The following is an 11866-nucleotide window of genomic DNA, read 5'->3' as shown; positions in this document are numbered from 1 at the left end:
CGTTACTATTGTTCATCGCCTAGCGATTACCGACTGGTGGGGTAATACCTATACAAATATAATTTAGCAAGTAAAAAACGCATTACATTGAAATCGGTTTACTCGTTTTTATAACTTTATTATGCACACCAATAAACACATTATTCACAAGTTTAATGTTCTCATTTGTTCTATAGAAATATTAAGTTTCGTGTGAAATGTTTATTTTTTTTGTTTATTTAAGTATGTTAAATTTGAGTTCTAATTAAATAAATATATATAATCGCAAAAAATTGTGATAAAGCGATGTATTTATGTAATTTTGGAAGGCGTAAGCCCTTCGCGTGCAACCGCAAATAAAAAACTTATATTTTCTGTTGCGTTATCTTCTTCTTCTACTTTTTCAGCTTAACGGCCCATGAAGTCTCACACGTGTAACTTGTAAGTGACTCAGATAGCTGATGTAGAGCAGTGTTGTTGACCTTCTCGACAACAATTTCGATTTTAACAACTTATGGACGCTATGATAACATCGGTTCTCGCTTGGCAAATTACTTTTTGATTATCAAACTTTGCAATTTTCTGATAACCTTAGACGACACCGGTCCAATACCCTTATAAATTCTTAAATAATTAGGATAATTATACATGTACGATGTCATTAATACTAGGTTGATATATTATTATTCTTCTAATTTAAATAACTGTTTACCATAATCTTAGAGATGATAATAATTATAATTTATAGTGTTAATATGAATGTTCATTACAGCATGCATAGTCATATAAAATAGAACACAATAGGTAATTAAAAATTAGATAAGTTTTTTGGTGTTAAACTTAAATTGTACTATAAAAGATTTTGGACCTTGATTATCACCTTTTCTTGAACTCTTATTGTCCTATTTCTAGGGTTTCGGTTTTAATTTGTAAAAAGTATTATTGTTGTAAAGTGTAACACATTTAAACGCAGACAAATAGACAACACGCTTTCTTAAAGTACAATAACTAATTTTTACTGTAATGTATACAGTGATTGTTGTCTAGTGAACGAGCAGCTAATAACATCTCGGCTGATATTGTCACTCGATAACATTATTTACAAATATTTAAAATAAATTTGCACTACTATGTACAAATAGTCCTAGAACCTGTATGTTTTTTTTTATTTTACCGTAAATACAAATGCACCGAAAAACGCATTGGATAGTATTGAAATTATGAATGAAAGCATAACGTTAGATATATTATATTCGACATGTCAATTGTGTTATTCAACCGTCAAGTTTTCTTCGTCCGTAATAGTAACGGAGCACCCACTTGCTTATGAGCTTGGTCAGTTGGCGTTATTTCAAAAATCTCGGGGTCATTGGTTGATTAGTACGGACGCATTATTTGTGATAATAAATAAAGCATTGTATGTATATATATCCCAAAGCCAACGGTTTATCGATGGCGCCCCGTTGTTTTTAGAATAAACAATAATAGTAGAAATTACAATAGCTTCTACGAGCACTAGGTACCACTTATTAAATTTATCCATAATAAGATTTAGTATTCAGTGGATTGTTGTTCTGTCGTTGTCAAATCCCATTCGACTCCAGTAGCAATAAAATAATAATTATAGATGATTATCAAATGCTTTTGACTGTTTGAAATAGAAAAACGAGAGTTTTTTCGGATTTTGATAACTAGGGTAGGGATTTGGAAGAAATCAGATGGTGACTACCTTTTCTTGGGATAGCATTGAAATTTGAAGGAAAATATTTAAATTTCACTGTAGCGAGATAAAACACTAAAAAAAAAAAAGGATTTTTTAACAGGATTCTAATAATTTCTCTACAACTATAACACAGCAATATAGTACCACATACAACACTTTTTAGCGATAATTATTTACTATGAAACATATACTGTCCGGATAATCACAATGACGACCAAAGAGTTTTAGGTTCGAACAGTGTACAGAACTATTATTATCACGGTTATATATTTGTTTGTATTTTGTTCTCGGGCAAACAAAATATTTCACATTGTTTATAAATGATGTTTTATACGGTTAACGTTAAACGCTGTCGCTGTCATGTAACTGTGTGTAAGTGCTACGCAGACTGGTATCGTATACATCAGCTCAGGGCACAGCCATACAACCCCATGCGGTATAAGTTATAACCGACTTTTGGCGTATATAGATATACCGGGTTCTCTGTGCGCTCACAGTAAATACTATACGTACATCACCGCCGGACGAGGATTGTTTTTTGTATTTTAATCATACTACCATTCCTCGTCGTCGTCGCATCTCGGCTCGTTCGATTTTATTACCTCCGTGTGAATTTTTTTGTGTTTGTTTGTTTTACGGCCAAAACAGCGCGCGCAAATCGTGACCTTGGACCGTTCGAACTGGTCTCTGGATTGATCGACGATGATTTATGCTTGAAAAAAAAAACCGATATATCATCTAAAAAGTTAAAAAAAAATAAAATCCGTTTATAACCGGTTTGGGGAAGCGACAAAAAAAAAAATGACAATCATCGAACAACAGCGTAGTAAATTAGTAATACAGTATTTTATGGAACAAACGCGCCGTCGAGTCGTGTATCCGGTAAATATCTACTGTACCTACTATTATGAACACATCTAGCGTGTGAATTCGGACGATTTTATATGGTTTTTTAATTTATTATCACCACCGAACACTTATACTTTGAGCCGAGCGCCTATCCGTGGGCATACGTGTCTGACAATACAACAGCAACGATAATACTGTACATTGGCTTACGGTTAATGCGTCCTCTAAACAACACACAATATTGGTATAATACACAACCACCGCCGAGGCCGAATAAAATTGATCGTCGCCCACGTTGTCCAGCAAGACCAACTGTAGGCTAGTCAGAGCCGTCGATCGGAAAGATTTAGCAAGCTTCAAAAAGATTCTAAGATTATGCGAGCAATTTTCTTTTTTTTTTCGGCCTGTCAATAAGTACCAGTCCCGCTGGAATGTTTAAGCGCGACACATGTTGTTCAATTGTTTCAAACACATTGTTTTGTGTACTGTAAACACTAGGTATAATTTCAAGTTTATTACAAAATAATGTGCACAGACTTTATTTGAAAATGGAACAGGAAGATCGACTTTAAAAAACCCGTTTTGTGAAAATTGTATCAATAAGTTATGAATATCTATGGACTAAGATTAAGTGTATGAGAGGCTCGCTGTAGGCATTTAAGTACTAATTAGCACACAATCACAGTCGTCGTTAGCAGTAACGTTATTCTAAAAAACTACCCTTCGTTTTCCAAGTGCAGCTTTACCGAAAATTCAGAAATAATAACTATTTAGCTTTTTGCAAACGGCTAGTAAGACGCTAGTGCAAACTTAATGTTTTTTAATTTTGTTTTAAAATTCGTACATAACCAAATATATTGTAATCGAATTCGATATGTCCACCAGTTGAGTGCACAAGTGTGGTGTAGCGAGTAAAGTATCTTTTTTGTTTTTAAAGAACACCAAATATTATTGTTTACCGACTGGCGTACCTATACAAATATAAATACAGAGGTATGTAAAAAAACATTTCCATTGAAATCGGTTTACTGGTTCTTAAAACTTAATTAAGCACACCAATTTTTTTCCGTTTTTTTTTTGGAACGTACCTATTTGCTACTACTCTACCGTAGTTATACCTTTGGTGAAATATGTTGACTATTGAAGTGTTTTGTTACAGAAATTATTAGATCTCAAACGCATTCGTTTACGGTTTTTAATTTACTTTTTATAACAAATCGTCTATATTTGTCAAAGTTTCAATTACATATTTGTCATAAGTAGGTATAGTTAAATTCCATACTTTGTTTCATCATCGAGCTCGATTTGTTTACAATGTTTTCTGGCCCGCTATTACTTTGCGCCGTCGCGTTAGGCACACTGTGTTCGCAACAAGAAAACCCACTACAACTATTGTCAAATGTCAAAAACGACTGGTCAAAGGTGTTGGCCGACGTTTCCACATTGCCCAACATTCTAGAGGAGTTTGGAGAGCTCCAGCACTTGGATCACTTCCGATCGGTCCTCAACACACACTACGGCATTTTGAAGTGCGGCGAAGGTAAGTCATTCGACCTAGGCTTTACGATTCAGAACTGTCTTTATTTATGTGTCACATCGCTAAAGATCACTATTGTTAAGGTTAATCTTGAAACATTTAATTTCCCTCCACCGAAGCGTAATCGAAATCAAAAACAAATTCATCAGTGATATTCGATTCATTAACACGACACTAGTCGAGTTTGCTAAATTTTTCCAACTAGAGGACGACGATGACATAGCCCTTGCAACCAGTGCGATAAACAGACCATATTATATACATCAACAATTGAAACCTAATATAAAAAACCGTATTGATGACATAAATACCGCACTGGCTTGTATAAGCAAGGAGATGAAAAACAAATTTTCAGAGTTTAAAAACTGTTCTTTTGAAATAAAAATGAATAAATCCGGACGAAACATATTCCCTACATTAAAGATGATTGAAATATTCGTTTTCAAGTTTAAAGAAATGTTCAAAAATATTGATTTTGACAAGACAAAAGAATTTATTCGCACGCCCATAAGTGGTTTAAAGTTCTCATTTTATTAAATAATCTATAAAAATTTTAAGTTTTATGTGATATGTACATTTTTTATGTTTATTTTAATATGTTTAATTTGAGTTATCAAATAAATATTAAAAACAATTGTTATAAAGCAATGTATTTATGTAACATTGAAAAGCGTAAGCTCTTCATCCAAAAATAAAAAACTTATATTTTCTGTTGCGTTAGTATACTAATAGAATTTAGATAATTTTACAATATAAATATTATTATAGAATTTTGATTTTATATTACCTGTGAGACACAATATGTAATAAAGTATGCTACTATTGTTCCTATCTATGGCTTATTTTATAAAATCTGTAAACAGGTACATCGGATAAAAATAGAAATGCTTTTTTTTTTACTGAAAAAGGCGGTTAATAAAATAATCCATAAGAGCTAGAAAAAGTAAACAATGCGTTTAATATTATACAAATTAAACAAATGTAAAGGAAAAGTAATGTGCTTTGATGAATCATCATTTTGTACTACTAAATTAATTGAGCCATTGATACTGTATTTCTTCCGTTTTTAAATTTGTATTTATATGTATATTTCATAAATGAAATATATATGTACTTTTTCATTGATGATGATTTTTTGTTTTATTTACTAAAAAAAAGTTACACACAACCCAATATAGTTAAACTATTAACTTACCGTGTACTTTATATATATATTCACTGAACTAAATAGCGATAGTAGTGCATAATTATTTTATAATTATTCGAATTTTGAATTTGTCAATGTTCACTGCGCATTATCGGTTACTGATCATACAATTTAATGACCAAAGGGATGGCGACGGCAACAGTAAATATAATCCGCGTGTAAATGTCATAGTGCCGTGTGCTACAGATGTCTCGGGGCGTTCAAGTCTCCGACCGCGAGTGGGAAGCACACCTATGTATAACGTATATATATATATATAATGTTGTATACCTACCATGGGAATATAATATACAAGTGTGCTGGGCTTGGGATTTTGCGAAAACCCGCGAAGGCGACCCACGCACCGTCACTAAACCGTATGCCAAGCCTCCGTGTTAATGTCGTAGCAGAGGGGTGGAGTTCACGGCCTTGGGCTAAAAACGAGAGATAGAGATATAATTGATATTTTGGTCGTTGAAGCAAACGAATCGTTTTACACCGTTTGTACTTAAAATGTAAAAATATTATAGTATAAATTTCACCATTTCAAGATCCTAAACGATTTACTACTGTTAATTTTAACTATACAAGTACCAAACGGCCATTAATTACTATAAACTCCCGTTATATCTGTCTTAGTTTATTCGTGTTAAAATAAGCTCACCACGCCAGCAGTGCCCGCCGAAATGTAGAAAACTGATCTTAAAAACAACACAACATAAATTAACAGACTTGTAGAAGATCGTTTATATTATTTATTTGACAATTTTTTTCAAATAATCGCTCACAAGGGCAAATTATACATAGTATGAGCAATAGGTACGTTTTATGATGCGGGTTTGCTCTTCGTGCAAACTATTCTGTTTTTTCTCAGAGATTATTATCCGATTTAAGATAAACTCTCAGATTTCTACGTTACATCGTCGTGATTACATTGCACGTTTTAGACGATACAAACCACGCGTTAAAGTCTCCATTATTGATAATATTCAAATTTCAGCGCTGTGTATAATTATACAGATATGATGTGTGTATAATAGGTATAAATAATAATTATTAGTTTATCATTACCAACAAGCATATAGAGTAATCTTATAACGAGCATATCCGTAAGCTGATTGTTTTCGTGAAATGATCGAATTGTTTGCACCTACTCGATTGGTACTGCCCCAAGGACGTTTGTACAGTTATTGGTATGGCTGTATTATAGGCCACAACTTATTTCAAGTTGGCGGTTGTTCATTCAATTAAAATACTTATATTTCTCGTTGGCCGTTATCCGGCAAGTCAGTAATCACTCAAGTAAGCCGAGAAAATTGCCACGGTTTTAATAGCTTAACGGCGGTGTAATATACATATATATATATATATATAACTTTATTGCGTCGCAACTATCCACCCCACGCAAGTGCTAAAACGGCTGTGTTTATTTTAAATATATTATTTGTATAGAAATAAGGAACATGTATTTAAGCCGTCATTTTTAATTGAGATATTTATTATTTTATTTAAATTTTTTTATGATTTATTTATACAGCAAAAAAATGTGGCGATTCGCGTTTGATTATAAAATTCAGCTATAATGTGCACGGCCCACGTGATAAAAAAAAATTATCTTTACCGTTGATCGTTAAAAGGTCATCAAACCTTATAAATAATAATAACACAACGTGTAATTATATTGTTTTCTCTATTTTTTTTTTTTTTCAATCTATGTGTCTAACACCAGTTTACTGTTTCATTTGCTATGATTGATTTGTTGTTACTCTAACGTCAAATCGACAATGGTCAATGATCTCTTAGGAAATTATAATATTATATCTGCTTGAAAATAAATATGAAAGAATATGCAAATTATTGTTATAGCTGAAATTGTACACACGATGAATAAATCAGTTTCCATGATAATATGTTACAAACAAAATATGTATTTTATTTTTATAGTAAATGTACTCGAATGAAAAAGAAACATTACGATATTATTATAATTTTTAAAACTTCAACATTTCTAAATTAATATTAATATTATAATACGTTTTAAAATAAAATCTGCAAATTAACATATCGTATTGCACGATAAGGCTAAAAATAAATGATAATAAGATTGAAATGCAAAGAGATTTATTTCTATCTACCAATCAAACTTAATCGTTGTTGTTAAACAATTACATGAAAAACAATAGACTAAGTAAATTCCAAATACTCCAAATTAACTTGTTTCGAGTACAATTTGTACAGCAACGATAACGTTTAAGTATAAACAATAGACAAATTAAGCCAATCTCTAAATTCATAGTAAATGCACTGTGTACGTCCTATGAGGAAATTCTTGAACAAATATGTATACAAGCCATCGCACGGCGTAACATCATTACAGCTGACCGCTGTACAGACTATATTGCGGTAATAAATGAACATCGTTTGCAATGTAGGATACATACAATACATGCACTATATAATATGCGATAATATCATCTGTTGTTGTTGTTGTCACTACAAACGGTGCTAAGTTTAAGTTTATGCGTTTAGATTATTATTATTACTATTACTATTACTACTACTAGGTACTACTAATAATAGCTATTATACCATTAGTATTATTTTATTATATTATTATACCGCAATTATTATGGTTACTGATGTTTTTGTCTCCACAGCCGCCGCCGCCGCCGTCGTTGCGACAGACAAACTAAACGCGCATACCTTTCGGTACAGGTGTGTGTGCGCTTCTGTCTATGTGGACTCAGAGACGGGCACATGTTAGGTATAATAATTGCACACACACACACATGGCGTGAATCGCACGCGTTCCTATAATAACAATAATAGCAATAATAATTACTGCATCTATTCTGTATTGCTCGTTGCACGAGATGATCCCGAAACGCGTCAAGAACTGATAGTACTCTCTATAAATAGAACGAGGACATTAACGCATTAAAATGTACCTCTCGTTCTGTAAAAGTAAATTTAATCTAATAGTTACCGTTGTATGTACATTTTTTTATATTTCGTAGATTACCCCATTGACGAGTGTACAGTTTTACTTGTTTCGGTTTGTGCGAATCTAGTCATCTCTCCGCAGTTGATGTATATTTACAGGCTACAATTTTAATAATAATTTTATATTCTCCGCTCAGGTCTGTTCTTAGGATAGATATTTTCAAACAACTAATAAGTTATCGCACAACATAGTATTGAAAAGGCTCAAAATCGGATAATTTAAAGTATATTATGTAGTTTCTAGGCCCAGTAGTGTATGTTTTGAGAGTCAAATTTGTCTAGGTGCACATAATATGTACTCTACGTGAGATTGCGATGTGATAATAGTGAAGACAGTATATAATACAATGTCGGGGTCTAACTTTTGGATCTAAGATGGAGAGGCTAATTAGGTGCCTACGATTTGGCTGTTTTTACAGATGATGTATAACATTTCATCTTAGTACACAAAATTCTACGTTTCGTTTTAACAATTATAGATTTTATATGTTTTCAATTATACACGCCTCTTGCCGACCTCTGCTTTAAATATTAATATCGTAAACAACATGACGTATGCATGAAAATCTGTAAAAAAAAACATAAGAATGATGCAATGTTGGCAACGGATGTACTTGTACATATATATGTAATATAATATATTATAATATACTCCAAAACTAATATTATACTGTTATTTTAACTTGATGCGGAAAAGTAAAAGTCAAGTCACCTCAGACCCTTATGTGGTCGGTTCCTTCTGTTATGGTAAACCGACTATGTATACATATATATATATATATATATCTACGGATATACAGCTTCCTAGGTGAAATATAAATTAAAATATTGGTAAAGCGACTATATAGCTGGCGTTGACTGTCGTCGACCAAGGTTTGTAGAGAATTTATAACACACACATACACATGTACATGATAACAATAACAATACAATATTTCATTGTTCTGCACGATCGGCTTAATAATGGCGATGGTCGTCGATGACTAAGACTTTTTTCTCTGCGAGCTTACTTACCGCGACTATACTTACTCGGGAAGTGCATAGAAGAAAAAAAAAATACCCATCCAATCCCCGACATCGGAAATACTGTTCCAATATTATTTATATTGTATGCTTTATTAACAGAGTTGGTGACAACCGTTCACGATTGATGTATTATGTCCCTCGGCCGATTTATGTACCGACCACGACAGCACAACGATTGACAGCAGACGGGTATCGTTTAAACGAGAAAATAGACAAACACAATGTGTATTTTCTAGATAATAATATATATATATATATATATATTATGATCAGCGGGGCACGTTTGTAATATAATGGTCGACTCCGAGTACGAAGACCCTTTGAAAAAAATTAAGAAAACAACTACTAATATGTGTACATACTGACTGATATATTTTGTCAACATGCGGTTAACACCTGTGTGACATGAACTCCTATCCACTTTATGTACCTATTATGTGTTAATTATGGGATAAACATTGGCGTTGTGTTGAGCGAGTAGAGAAAACGGTCGCCCACAGCAGCTCTGGTCGGTTATGCGACCGGTGCTCGCATTTCTCAAACCCGATAGTATCCATTTAACCATATAGATACATATTATGTATTAAGAAACTCTACCTTATCCAATTATTAATCTCGACTGATAAGTCTGTGCGTACGACCGTAATTGGGAACAAATGAAACGTGGCTTTTTTTTATACACAGGTAATACATACTAATCATATATTATGCTTACACGCGCTTCAGTGTGGGATTTCCATCGGTTTGGATTTATCGTCGAACGCCTGTCGCTTCAGTTTATTAATAGACCGCTTATTATGTGAACAATTAAACAATTAAAAGGTTTTTTTTTTTTTTATTATTATTATTTAAGTGTACACGTTTATCTTTTACGACAAATTCCACGCGATTTGAATTCGTCACAACGTCGCCCGCGAGCTCAGTTCGATATCTAGACTGTCAATTATTAATATAATAATAATAATAAAAAAAAAAAAATTACAATAATTACTCAATCAAAGCAACTCGGCGTACACGTGTGTCGTGTGTGGCAAACCAGTGAAACGCATGGCACAGCTCATCTGTCTAATAACCAAGAACACCGGTTTTGCAATAAAGGCGTGCGCCGATTTTTTTATTTTTTTTATTAATAGCAATAATTGTTGTTTAAGGAAATCGCAATAATTGTCGCGGGCTTATACATTTATCGTTTTATAAACAGTTTATTATTTTTGAACTGGCATTCGCATTTCTTCGTTTTCACCGGCAGTTCCATAATATTACACATCATTACCATTAATATTTTATTTACATTGTTAAATTTTTTAATTTCCTAATCATGTTTTCCCAGTCGAAATCTTTGAATAGCAAAAACCGTAACATGTAAAACGTCGCTGTGTCATCCAAATGGTCCTAATTTCCAAATAGGTGTAACATATTTTTTTTTTTTTAACCGTATGACTATTATATTTTCGATAATATTATATTCATAATTGTAACTCTCGTTAGACACTTTAGCTAGTCATATATATATATATATACATCGAGTAATGTGTTTTAAATTCATAACAAGTGCAACGGTATAGAATAAAAATATTTATGATGGATTTATATCGAAATTGTGGATACGAAAACGCTCAGCCTTAAAAACCAAAGCATAGGCAACCAAACATACTAGAAAGCAATATAATCATTGCCGTACTATTATGTTATAAGGAGTCGTTAATCTCGTTTAATGGATTATGTGCATTCGATTGGGTATATTTTGAATTGTGTATTAAAAAATAAAATTCAAAAATTATTCAGACAACCAAATAGTTTATAGTAAAACAGTGTTTCACATTTTTTTGAGAACAGTTTTTTCTCCTCGATTTTTAAGACGGCACTAAAAATTCAGTCGTCAAACATGATAATATGATAAAAACTTAAAACAAATTTAGCTTTTTCGTGGTTAATCTTGACCTTTATGATTGTCTCAAATCTTTGATTGTATTCTGTGTACATAAGTATTTTTTCCACACCTTAAACGGGTTTCGTTGTCGCGTAAAATTATAATTTTTGCTTATTTAAACATTTCCCGTTTATCAAATATAACAGTACTCGACTCCTTTGCGAGAAAATGTAAAACTGGCATTTTGTTGAACATATTTTTACATAGAATATTATAAAACATCAACACTACCACAATGTCCGTTACTATTTTGTGCGGACAACACTGTTTGCGCCAAATTGACACATTCGGTCGGCATTTGTTTTTTTTTTAGACATTCCTCTAGTATGTTTGTATTACTACAAAGTTATTTAAGTATTTCTTTGAGCTATTTTTATTTTGCACGGAAATGGACACTGTATTCGGTTGTCGAGTTGTAAACAGAGCATAAAACGTTATTGGTTATGTTATGGGAGTGAAAAAAAAACATGTCTTGTATTATTTTAATCATTTTTTCTTTTTATTGTATTTTTATTTTAAATTCAAAATAAAATAATAATCAAATTCATAAATCGTACGATTAAATGACGACGCTTAAACAATGAATCTAAAAAAAAAAAAATAATAATAATTATAATATAAAAATATTATATT

The sequence above is a fragment of the Adelges cooleyi genome, unplaced genomic scaffold (genome assembly GCF_023614345.1).
Source record: "Adelges cooleyi isolate 19-005CV unplaced genomic scaffold, UGA_ACOO_1.1 ACOO_flye_CR_arks_rails_tigmint_CR_PRNA_108, whole genome shotgun sequence".
Lineage (NCBI taxonomy): Eukaryota > Metazoa > Arthropoda > Insecta > Hemiptera > Adelgidae > Adelges > Adelges cooleyi.
This window is presented reverse-complemented; position numbering follows the sequence as displayed.